This window comes from Panthera tigris, chromosome E1, assembly GCF_018350195.1.
Source record: "Panthera tigris isolate Pti1 chromosome E1, P.tigris_Pti1_mat1.1, whole genome shotgun sequence".
Lineage (NCBI taxonomy): Eukaryota > Metazoa > Chordata > Mammalia > Carnivora > Felidae > Panthera > Panthera tigris.
The window spans coordinates 28,528,159-28,539,595 of record NC_056673.1 but is presented as its reverse complement, the minus strand read 5'-3'; the positions used below and the strand labels follow the sequence as shown (position 1 = coordinate 28,539,595).

Sequence of the window (11,437 nt, the reverse complement as noted above, 5' to 3'; positions counted from 1 at the left end):
TAGCTGCAGCTGGGAGAGGGCCTGGGACGGGAGCCTTGGCCAACCATCAGCTCACCAGGGTAGGATCTGGCAGAATAAATACCCTGACCTCCTTCTCCTTCCCATCTCTTGTCAATGCCTCTCAGTGGTCAAAGACAACCAGAAACCAGAGGACGAGAAAGCCTCTTGGTATGGATCACCAGCTCAGCCTCCTGGATCTCAGAGCAGGGTGGACACAGCTGGAGAGTGGAGAAGGAGAGGCCAGTGGAGATTATTCTGCAGACTTTTTCTGAAAAATAACTCCTGGTGTCGAAGCTATTATAAGGTAATATTCTCAAGATGGATGGTTTATGACCCCTGTCCCCACTAACAAAAACAACTAAAGCTGATGTTCTACTTCAGGATGGGGTATGTGATTGTTAATTTTATGTGTCAACTTGATTAGGCTGAGGGATGACAAGATAGCTGGTAAAACATTTCTGGGAGTGTCTGTGAGGATGTTTCTGGAAGAGTATCAGTAGACTGAGTAAAGAAGATCCACCTTCACTAATGTGGGCTTTCATCATCAAATTCTTTGAGGGCCCAGATAGAACAAAATGATGGAGGACGGGTGGATTCTCTCTCTCTCTCTCTCTCTCTCTTTTTACTTAGTAATCTCTATACCCAACATGGAGCTCAAACTCACAACCCTTAGATCAAGAGTCACATGTTCTACCAACTGAGCCAACCAGGCACCTCTCCCTCTCTCTTTTTGAGCTAGATTTTATCTATATTTTCCTGCCCTTGGACACAGGAGTTCTTGGTTCTCAGGCCTTCAGGCTTGACCTGAATTATACCACCAGCTTTCCTGCTTCTCCAGCTTGTAGATGGCAGATCATGGATTTCTTGTCCTTTATAACCATGTGAGCAATTCCTTTAATAAAAATCTTATATGTATCTGTCTATATCCTATTGATTCTGTTTCTCTGGAGAACCTTAATACACACTATGAGAATAATCTATGCATATATGAGACTGGAAGTCTGTTCCCCAGTAATGCTTATGTGACAGGACAAGATTTATTAAAGTGTGAGTATTCTACAGAGAGTTCTGTGTTAATAACTTTGATGTCCAGATCTTCTCAGATGTAGAATTGGGGTAATGGGTGTGAAGAGAGACTGGAGGAAAAGAGGAAGGAACTGACACAAGAGGCTAACTTGACTGACCTCCATAATAAAGAGCTCGGAAAGAAGGGAGACATTTGGGTGCTGAAGAGACTATGGGAGATTTTGACGTGTAAAAGGCCCTTGAGTAGCTATCTATGTGACAGAATTAAGGAGGACAAAAGGGGGCTTCAGACCAACTTTGCAAAGTGTTTATATCTTTTCAAAAGACATTAATAAATAATTGGAATTCCTTTTGAAATGACTTTCAGTTGCTGAACCATATTTCTTTATATGAGTGTCTGAGCAGAGCCAGGGCCCACACAGAGCCCGTAATTTTATTGGAGTTATACTAAAATACCTTCTGGATGGTATTGGCAAGTGAGGACTGGTCAGAAACCACTCCACACACCATGATCTCTATGCTCTGAGCAGTTGCACACAAGCCTGGAATCTTCTGAGGACCCAGCTTCCTCCAAACTGTTGCTCCTTACATATGGAAGGGATGACAGTTTGACTCTTTCTGGGGCCAAAGAGGGTAAACAGGTTGTTCATGATCACCCAAAAGCTTAAAGGAGAAAGGAGGCCCATCCCAGGCCTCTGAACCCCTGTGTGGCCTGCATTCTGCTCAGCTGACTGGCTGTAGATTGTGTTTCCTTCCCTTTCTCTAGAAAATGAAAATCCATTCCCCCTTACCTCCTTGAGAAGGTCCATGCTCTTGTCAAGGGGCCAAGTGTGGGACAAGACTGGAGCCTTAGCATTTATAAAATCATTTCTTTTGAGTTATTAATCTCTCTCTGGAAAGCAGTTTGAATTGTGTAAGGGTGGGAGGCCAAGCCCAAGGACCTGAGGTCTGAGCAATGAGGCATGCCGTTTATACTATGTTCTGAATTTCCCAGCCATGCAGTCCTGCATCATCAGAGGCTCTAATCAGGATGGGATGTTTCCCAATGTAGGCTAATAGGATGTGGGAGACACTGACTGAGGGGTTCTGGAAAGAAGCTTCCATTTTCTTTCATGGGTACTGTCAAAAAAGCAGCTTGCTCTCTCTCCCAAGTAGGAATGAGGGTGCGTACAGTTTTGGTTGCTGCTGGCAAGACCACATTGCAACCTTGAAGGCTGGAAGTTTTTGGATGAGGTTGATGCCACGGAGGAGGATGGAGAGACCAAAAGCAAGCAAGCAAATGAACAAAAACAGCTCAGAGCAGATGGATCTCACCTGGATGGGCAAAAAGTCCAGCCACCTTGAAATTTTTTATTGTCATGGACCAATAGATTCCCTTTATTGGTTACGCCAGTCTGAGCTGTGTTTTCTGTCATCGTAGTAAAGACCATCCATCCTCCTGATACCTTATGGCAGCTTAGACCCTGTGCTGCAGGATCAGGAACAAGGAGGCATTGTCTGGGTCTGAGAAGATTCTGTTCAATGCAGGTGATGTGTCACTGTGTCACTGGGTTTTAACTCTTTCGTGGGGAGGGAGGGGAGGTCACTCAAGTTCATCTCACGGCTTGTGGTGAGGGGCGAGAAGTCAGACAGTCAGCCAAGGCCCAGCTGAAAGGATGCCTCATGTGCTTGAATGTGACCCTCTAGAAGCTCAGAGGTCTTGGGCTGCCAGAGCCACGTGGGGCAGGGGTTGTTTACGAGGGATTCCTTGGACTCCTAGAGGGTCCATGGAAAGACATCAGGAAGTCCATGAAACCCTGAAACCGTAGGGGGAATTTTTGTGAGCACATTTTCACCAGGTTTTCAAAAGGAAATAATCACTGCTCTATGTTTAAGTAGTACAAAGCCCTCTTTATAAACCCCCTTGTTTGGGTTTCCCCTTGTCATAAAGCAGAGGAGTGACTCCTCTTCCTTCTTTCTCCCCAGAACTGATGAACATCGGAGAGATTATAGATGGTAGATAAACCCATTAGATGGAAAAATCATGTTTCAGTGATCAAGGACTGTGCCAAGCTATTAGGAGAGGTGAGCAGACCACAAGTCCTGGAGTGAGAAAGTCCATCTGGAAGTGAAGGCAGACATAAGCTAAGGTGAAGGACAGTGATGAACACCAGACCTGCCTTCTCTGTAGGGCATCCGGGGACATGGATACCCATGAATGTGTATCAGTGCATGCCATGTGCCATGTGTGTATGGGAAAACAACTAATTTTGCAATGTCAACTGGTTTTCAATGGGCATTTCTGTAACACTGCCTCATATGGGCCATGGGAACTGGGTGTTTCCCCCAGGTTCAGAGAGTGCAGGGCCCAGGGTCCCTCAATAAACGGCGATGCTGTTACTCAAATTCAGGTGTTCTGTTTTCTCTTCTGGTGCTCTACGCTTTCTGTCAGTGGTTTCTAAACCTGACTGATCAACGCGGAAACTTGGGCTCTGCTCCAGCCCTAGAAATGCCGATTCAGTATGTCCAGGGCAAGGCCTGGGCACCTGCATTTTTGGAAGTATTCCCAGGTGAATACGAACATCACTTAGGTTTTGGGAACAACTGCTGTATATAAAGAGCACTGTGTGTGTGTGTGTGTGTGTGTGTGCGCGCGCACGCGCGCTTCTATATATGCACACGGTGTATCCAATAGGCAGGCCTAACAAACTGTAAAATAGGTAACATTTCTTGGATGCCTCTCATCCACTTTTTTAGGGCTCTTCTATCCTTTAGCCATTTTTCCTGATGCCTCATGGTTCTTTTGCTAACCCCTCATCAGATGGCAGCTTAGTCCTTTTAGGGGTTGGTGCATTGTCATAGTAGACTCTTAGGGATGGATAATCACCCAAGTTCAAAAGTAGTAAATCTCTAATGATAGAATTTCAGGCTTTGGAACAGGCAAATGGGTGTGAGAGATGTCTTAGGGAGGGAGGCATCTTACCGTGCTGTGTGGTGGTTGTGTATTTGCCAAGGCAGCTTTCCACCACAGAACCCCCACATGTATTATCATATGCTTGTGTGCCTACCATACAAATATAATACCCACAAAACTCTCAGAATGAAAAGCAAACACATATAATGAGCAGGTGGATTTTTAGAGTGTGCAATCTTTTTTAAGGGGAAAAAAACATGAAAGCATTTTCAGTGTCAAGTCTCAGCACAAGGCATGCTCTTGAAGCTGGAAGAGAGGCATCCAGAAATACGAGTTTGTCATGGAAACGCTGACAGAGCTTCAGCTGAGGGATGCTCACAGGTGCAGCCTAGAATGGTGCAGGCTTTTATGGCTTATTTACATCCCAGCCCACTGAATGAATTCTCTTTTCCTGTTTCCTGGCCATGGAAAGCCAGCTGGCCCTCTGGGACCTAGGGAGTTCCTACCAGGAAATGGCTATATCTCTCCTGGTGGTAGTTTCTAGACTTTTTTTGGAGCAGGGAGTAGAGATGGTCTTAGGATTGGCTTCACATTTGGGAGATGGGGTCCTGGAAGGAGCAGAGAAAGAAATGAGGGAAGGAAGGAAGGAAGGAAGGAATGGGGGAGGGAGGAAGGGAGAAAGGAAGGAAGGTAGAAAGATAGGAAAGAAGGAAGGAAAACATACTGATTCCAAGTGCCAGGTGCACCCCTAGAAGTATAAGCATTGTCCTCGTGTCTTTATCACCACCAGCTAGAACCCAGTGAGTTATGAAAGGTTATTGCTGTATTACAGAGGAGGAGACAGGCTGGTAGCACATAAAGATTGGGAGCATACAACTCATCCTTGGGTAGACTAGTTGACTGGGTGGTGTGAGCGTTAGGAAGTTTCCCCTGAACCTACCACTTTTGTTGATGCCAAAAGCAGGGCACAAAGGTCTTCCCTTCACGAGCAGTGACAAAGCTAAGAAGGCCATGCCTCCTGGGAGAGGCCACACGGCGACCACCCCCGGTCCTGTACTGTGAGCGGACCTTGCTTGAGGTGGAGCACTGGGCCCCTGGAAATATGGGTTCTTTCTTCTTCCTAACTGGGTCCCAGGAGTCCAGCAGGAGCTGAGAAGGGCATCGGCTGCTTTATGGAGACAACTAGGCAGGGTGTAAGAGCCTGGGGAAGAGGGTTGGGAAAAGGAAATATGGTTTCTGTCTGCGAGAAGTTTCCATTTGGGGGTAAAAGGTGGCCCCTTTGGGCCTCCCAATCCAATCTGACAAGGAGGGCAAGAGCTCTGCATGAGTCCAAGAAAGATGGAAGAAAGGAGGTACAGTCCACGCACTCCAGGGCTTCATGGCCTGCAGAGAGAAAGACCTGTTTCTTCTATCTTGGCCATAGGCTGCCCCACCCCTGACCAACCATGTCAGGAATCAAGCTACCAACCCACCCTGGACTGTGGCAAGTGCCGGGGTGAGACAGAACCCCTTCCTGTGCACCTGCCCGGCCTGGCGGTCCCTTCTCTCAGAGCTGCCTCCTCCTGGGGGCTGTAGCTTTGGCCAGGCCCAGGCACTCTGCTGGAGCCTGGCTTGCAGTGGGGGCCTCTCTGCTCAGGCCCACCTTTCCTTCCCCACCAGGAGCCTTGGGAGCTTGGGAGACATTCTGGGGCTGGCTCTGACACGAATTTGCTGCTCGGTGTGCCAGGCGATCAGAACTCACTCCTCTCCCTCTTCCCTGGGAGGTGTTGATAGTAACAGCAGAGACGAGCTGCCAAGTTGGCAGGAGAACAGAGCGACTGTGCACTGCGGATTGAGGGGGGCGGGGAGCAGCCAGCCGGCAGAGGGCTGGGCCAGAGCCACAGTTTGTTTATCCCTCCCGTCTCAGCAGCCGGCATCTTGCATGAGGAGGGGAGACTGTGCGGGAAGGTGGGAGGCTCTAAGCGAGGCCCGCCCGGGGCAGTGGTGCAGAGGGAGGCCTCTGGGAGGCTCCTGGGTCTGGGTTCTGCCAGAGGCAACAGTAGATACCTTCTGCCCCAGGAGGCAGGCCTCACCGGCAGGATAGAGGTCCATCTTTGTTCCTGCTGTGGAAGCAGCCATGGAGTTTCCAAACTGGAGTGGACCTGGGTGGGAGCTGGCGAGTTCTGGAGCTGCTTCCCGAGACAGAGAGAGAGAGAGAGAGAGAGAGAGAGGATCTTAGGAGGGCACCCATGCTGTCTGTCAAACAGACCTGGGACCTTTGGCAAGCATTCGACTTCTTTGAGCTTCCGAGATTAATAGCTACTCTAGGTGAGAGTTCAACAAGGTAGTAATAGCAAAACTTAGCTCACTACATGGCAAACACTGTCCTAAGAGTTGTGAGTGAATGCACTTAATCTTCAAGTGACTTTATCAGGTAGGTACTGTTAGTCCCGTTTTATTAATGAAGTAACTGAGGCACAGAGAGGTTAAGTGACTTACTCAAGGTCACAGAACTAGTGAGTAGCCAAGGTGGATTGAACCCAGTCATGAGTCACTTAGGCCGTGTTCTCAGCCCTTATACAAACTGCCTTCATAGTACAATAGAGTTCTTAGTACAGTGCCTGGCATACAGCAAGCATTTAATAAATGTTAGATCTCACCATTAGCCCAGAGCAGCCCCAAACAGGGGACCCAGGCTCCTGACGTTCCCCCCCCCCCCCACCAGGGACGCCATGGGGCCCTACTGTTGTCTTCCCTGCCATCTTTGGCCCACACTACCTGGCTTATTTGAGGAGCTGGAACATTTCCTCCTTTGGAATGAGAGCCACTGGCCTTCCCATTTCCCCTCCTCCTGTCCCCTCTTCCTGCCGAGGCAGAGCAGAGCAGAGCAGAGCAGAGCAGAGGAATTCTCAGCTTCCTCTAGTTACCCTCAGCCTGCGAAGAAAACAGAGTCTGCTGTGTCGGCTGCCAGTTCCTCTCTGGTGACAGCCACAACCCATTTGCTCAGCACCAGCCCCAACCCATGCTATGGGGAGAACGGGAAGCCTAGGGCCAGACCTGGGTGCCCTACATTAGACCCTGGGCCTGTCACTTCAGGGCTGGACCTTGGGGGCTGCTCATGGGGAGAGGGCCGGGCCAAATAATTTCTTGAAGACCCTCTTGGCTCTACAAACTGACTGAAGGCTGGTGTACTGCATTCATAGTCTCTTCCCTAGTGTAGGAAGTCCATTGCATAAATGTGTTCCTCGTATTTTGGGGCAGTTCATTCATGCAGCCTTACAAATTAGTAACCAGCTCTACGAGCCCATTACGCTGTGCTACTGGCTACCTTTGCCTCTTAGAAGGTACCAGGGAATGAGTCCTTTGCCACGTTCCGGGCAGCCAGAGCTACCTCTGTCAGCTGTGTGAGATAGCCACATCAGAGCCAGGAGTCTGGATTACCGACTGCTTCTGAGGCCTGAATTCCTCCCTGAGACAATGAAACCCCAATTATCAGTGCTCGGGGAAAGGAACTGCAGTGTAGATAATCTGAAAACAACACTGTTATGTTATGTGGGGCGGCGGGGCGCAGGGAGGGGGGAACATTGTGGGTATCTTAGCTACAGATTTACCCTCCTAATCATTTCCTTCAGGTCATGACTGATGGCAGGCCGGCCCAGAGGCAGGGGGATGCCCAAGATGACCTGTAAGTGTTCCTTCCCTCTGGAGGCCTCCGTAGAAATCCAGAATGAGCGAGCAGAAGTGGGTCGAGGTTCGATTTTCCTGAAGAAGCTCTGAGCTGGAGACAGGATGCGTTGACTATTTATTTATTTACGAGGCTATCGATTATAATGCAGCTTTTCCACAGGATCCTGGGCTGGAGTTGGGGGAAGAATCCTCTTATCATTTAGCTTCCTTTGCCCTGAGATGTCAGGTGCTCAGATAGGCTGCTCCTCCCTCTCCTTGTTCTTCCTCCTTTTCCCACCCCTTCTGCGGCCCTCACACCTGAGCACACTGAGGGTTGGGGGCTCCGGACAGCCTCCCTAGTTTCCTCTTTTCTCATATCTGAATGTTCTGGGTTTCTTCCAATATTTAGGATACACACCCCAAATCTTAACAGCAGGGAGTTGCTTAACTCAGGTACAGGCGTTCGATTTCTGAGCTGTGAAAGACCTCTGAGATCCTTCCAGCAAAACCCTTTTGTTTTACTGAGAAGGAACAGAGGCCAAGGGGAAGTGATTTCCCCAAAGTCTCACAAAGAGAGACGCACAAGGTGGACAAGAATGGAGGCCTCCTGATACCCCCCAGGTGAGGACACTTAGCGCCTTACCACGTGGCCTCCCAATCTGGCCCCTCAACCCCGGGTTGGGGATGGCACTGAGCTAGGAATCCCTCTCTGGGAAGGTGGCCCCTTTTGCAGCCGCTCCTTAGTTTGTTTTGAGCTCGGTGAAATCTCGCTCTCAGTCTCCCCCACTCCGACCTGGGATCGAAGGGTTTGTGTATAACCCCAGAGGAAGACGGAAGCCAGTGACAATGATAATGAACCAGCTCAGCCTCTTCCGGCTGAATCCACCCTCCAGTCCTCCCTCCCTCCCCATCAGCCACCTTTCCAGAGGCCTCTCCCAGCCTCTGTGCTCCATCACTGGCCTTCAGATTGGCACAGCTACCCATGTCTGCTTGTCCTTGTGAAAGAAAACCAGGGCTCTCCCTCAGCCCTGTTTCTCGGGCTCAATTTGCCAGAGAGGCAGGAACAGGCCTCCCTCGGTGGGCAGAATCCAGGACGCAGGCCAACACTGCACCAAGCCCCAAGGGCTGGCTCCCCACTTTGGGGACCCTCCCCACTTTGGCCCAGTTGAACTTGGCTCTAAAGATGAGGACAATTGCTTGGGGCTAGGTGGGCACTCTGCCCTATGTCATTATACTTCACACGTGCGTTTTGGCATCCTGTGTTCCAAAGTTTACCCCCAACTGAATTCACCGACTTCAACTCTTTTTCTTCCCTTTTCAGAGGCTATGCTGTAGCAAAAAGGAAATCCTTCCAAGCACCACACTCTCTCCCTGTGCCCCTATCATTCTAGACTGCCTTTCCCTCCTGCTCTACACATGCAGAAAAACCATATTCTATGCCACTTTCCAGCTGACATCCATAGCGGGTGGACCCCTGAAAATTCTCATTTTTCCATGGGGTTACATAGTTAGTAGGTGAGAAAGTAAGGATTTGAACCAGGTCTGTTGTTCCAGAGTCTGTACTCTCAGCCATTGCACTATATTGACCATCAAGAAACAGCCACCCTTCCCAAAATTATCTTTCTCTCATCTAGGATTTTACCTGCACTTTCCTCCCCCCGCCCCATGTTTATTTATTTATTTATTTATTTATTTATTTTTTCCCAACATTTTTTTAATTTATTTTTGGGACAGAGAGAGACAGAGCATGAATGGGGGAGGGGCAGAGAGAGAGGGAGACACAGAATCGGAAACAGGCTCCAGGCTCAGAGCCATCAGCCCAGAGCCTGACGCAGGGCTCGAACTCACGGACCGCGAGATCGTGACCTGGCTGAAGTCGGACGCTTAACCGACTGCGCACCCAGGCGCCCCTGTTTATTTATTTTTGAGAGAGAGAGAGTGCAAGCTGGAGAGGAGCAGAAAGAGAGAGTCAGAGGATATGAAGCAGCAGGCTCTGCACTGTCAGTGGAGACCCCCTACACAGGGCTTGAACTCACCAACCATGAGACCATGACCTGAGTGGAAGTTGGATGCTTAACCGACTGAGCCACCCAGGAGCCCCCTTACCTGTGCTTTCCTTATCACACATCACTTTTTGATTTTTTTATTGTAACTATTTATATCATATACCTTACCTTCCTTACTAGACTATGATCTCCTCAACAGTAGGGATTGGGTCACATTTGGTGTGTCCCCAGCACCAGGCCCTGTGCTAGCACATGGCAGGGGGCCATTAAATGTGTGTTGGATGAGGGAATGAATACACGATTGAATGGATTTGAATCGTAGTGAGGTCTAGTGTTTGCCCATGGTGGAGCAGGGAGTCAGAACTCACTTTTCTGATGGGCCCAGCTTCCCGCTTCCTTGATAAAGACACCGTGGGAAGTGAAGGGGATGGAAGTGTTTCATTGATGAGTGAGGTCAGGAACACAAACCCCTGCATGTCTGTAATTACAGAGCTTCTTCACGCTGGCAGCATGCTGGGGAATGTTTTCAGTTCTCCAGGTTGGGAACTGCAGGTATTCTTGATGGCTTTGTGTGATCTCACACAGCTCTGAAAGGAAAAGAGAGAAGAGGCTGATAAAACTTGTGAGTGATCGCTTTGTCAAGTATAGGGTCTGCCCATAGAGCAAGGGCCTCCAGCATGCACCCCACCTTCAAGACCCACTTCATTAGCTCAGAGGGGTCTCCAGCAACCCTTTCTGTGCTGGCTGGCCTCTTTGGGGGATCAGGGACTCCGCATGGAGCAGCTCATGGTCTCTAGCTGGGTTAAGGGCAGGGTCAATCCACTGGGAGTCCTTCCAAGTTGAGAAGGAGTAACAGGAAGCTCTGAGGTTCAAGGCACTGGGCAGAGGACCTGGAGTGTGTGTATCATCTACAAAGGGTGTGTATTTGTGTGTGTGTGCACATATGGGTGTTTGTGTGTGCTCATGCTCACCTGAATGTGTCAGAAGCAGTGAGGGGGCCCTAAAGTGGGACTGTGCTTTCTGCAAGGCCTTGAGGATAGCTGCTGGGTACACTTTCTTCAAGGCTCTGTTCAAGATTCAGCTTTTCGGGGCGTGTCTGGGTGGTTCAGTAGGTTGAGCCTCTGATTCTTGATCTGGAGTCAGGTCTTGATCTCACGATTGTGAGTTTGAGCCCTGCATTGGGCTCCATGCTGGGCATGAAGCTTACTTAAAAAAAAAAAAAAAGAATAAAAAATAAAAGATTCAGTTTTTCTGCTCCAAGGCAAAATAGGCAGATAGGCTGATCAGACTCCTGGGAGGATCATGGCTGAAAGAATGGTTTCCGGCTTTGCCTTCTGCTCTCACTTTTGTTGAGAGAATGTAGGTTCCTAGCCAGCACTCCCAGCCTCATTCCCACAACTGTGGGAATCTCCTGCCCAAACAGAACCACAGCCTAAAAACTTTGCCTGTGCATGGTAGTTTTACTTTGATACTTGTCTTTTCAAAGCCCATTTACATCCATTATCACCTTTCATTCTTACAACAACCCCTCCAGAGGTGCAGAAAGCTGATTCTTTTTTTTGACTTTGTTTTAATGTTTATTTATTTATGTTGAGAAAGAGAGAGAGAGAGAGGGCGCATGCATGTGTAAGTGGGAAGGGGGCAGAGAGAGAGAGAGAGAGAGAATCCCAAGCAGGCTCTGCACTAACAAGCATAGAGCCCAATGTGGGGCTCGAACTCATGAACTGTGAGATCACGACCTGAGCCAAAATTAAGAGTTGGATTCTTAACCGACTGAGCCACCCAGGTGGCCCAAAAGCTGATTTTTTTTATTATAAATGTTTGTTTGTTTATTTATTTATTTATTTATTTATTTATTTTGAGAGAG

The 11,437-nt window shown here is 48.9% G+C and overlaps 1 long non-coding RNA gene across 12 annotated transcripts; it reads right to left on the bottom strand.

Moving 5' to 3' along the window:
• Positions 1-2,334: 2,334 nt before the first annotated feature.
• On the bottom strand, positions 2,335-10,740 carry LOC102951100. 12 transcript variants are annotated; one of them, XR_006211416.1, is made up of 8 exons: positions 10,542-10,740; positions 9,939-10,157; positions 7,510-7,754; positions 7,227-7,367; positions 6,677-6,832; positions 5,992-6,087; positions 4,860-5,302; positions 2,335-2,822 (listed from the first exon to the last, which is right to left on the bottom strand). It is a non-coding gene; the product is annotated as an uncharacterized LOC102951100 (long non-coding RNA). The 12 variants fall into 12 exon arrangements; XR_006211415.1 differs by lacking the exon at positions 2,335-2,822 and adding an exon at positions 2,897-3,127; XR_006211414.1 differs by lacking the exon at positions 2,335-2,822 and adding an exon at positions 4,107-4,527.
• Between the last annotated feature and the right edge of the window lie 697 nt (positions 10,741-11,437).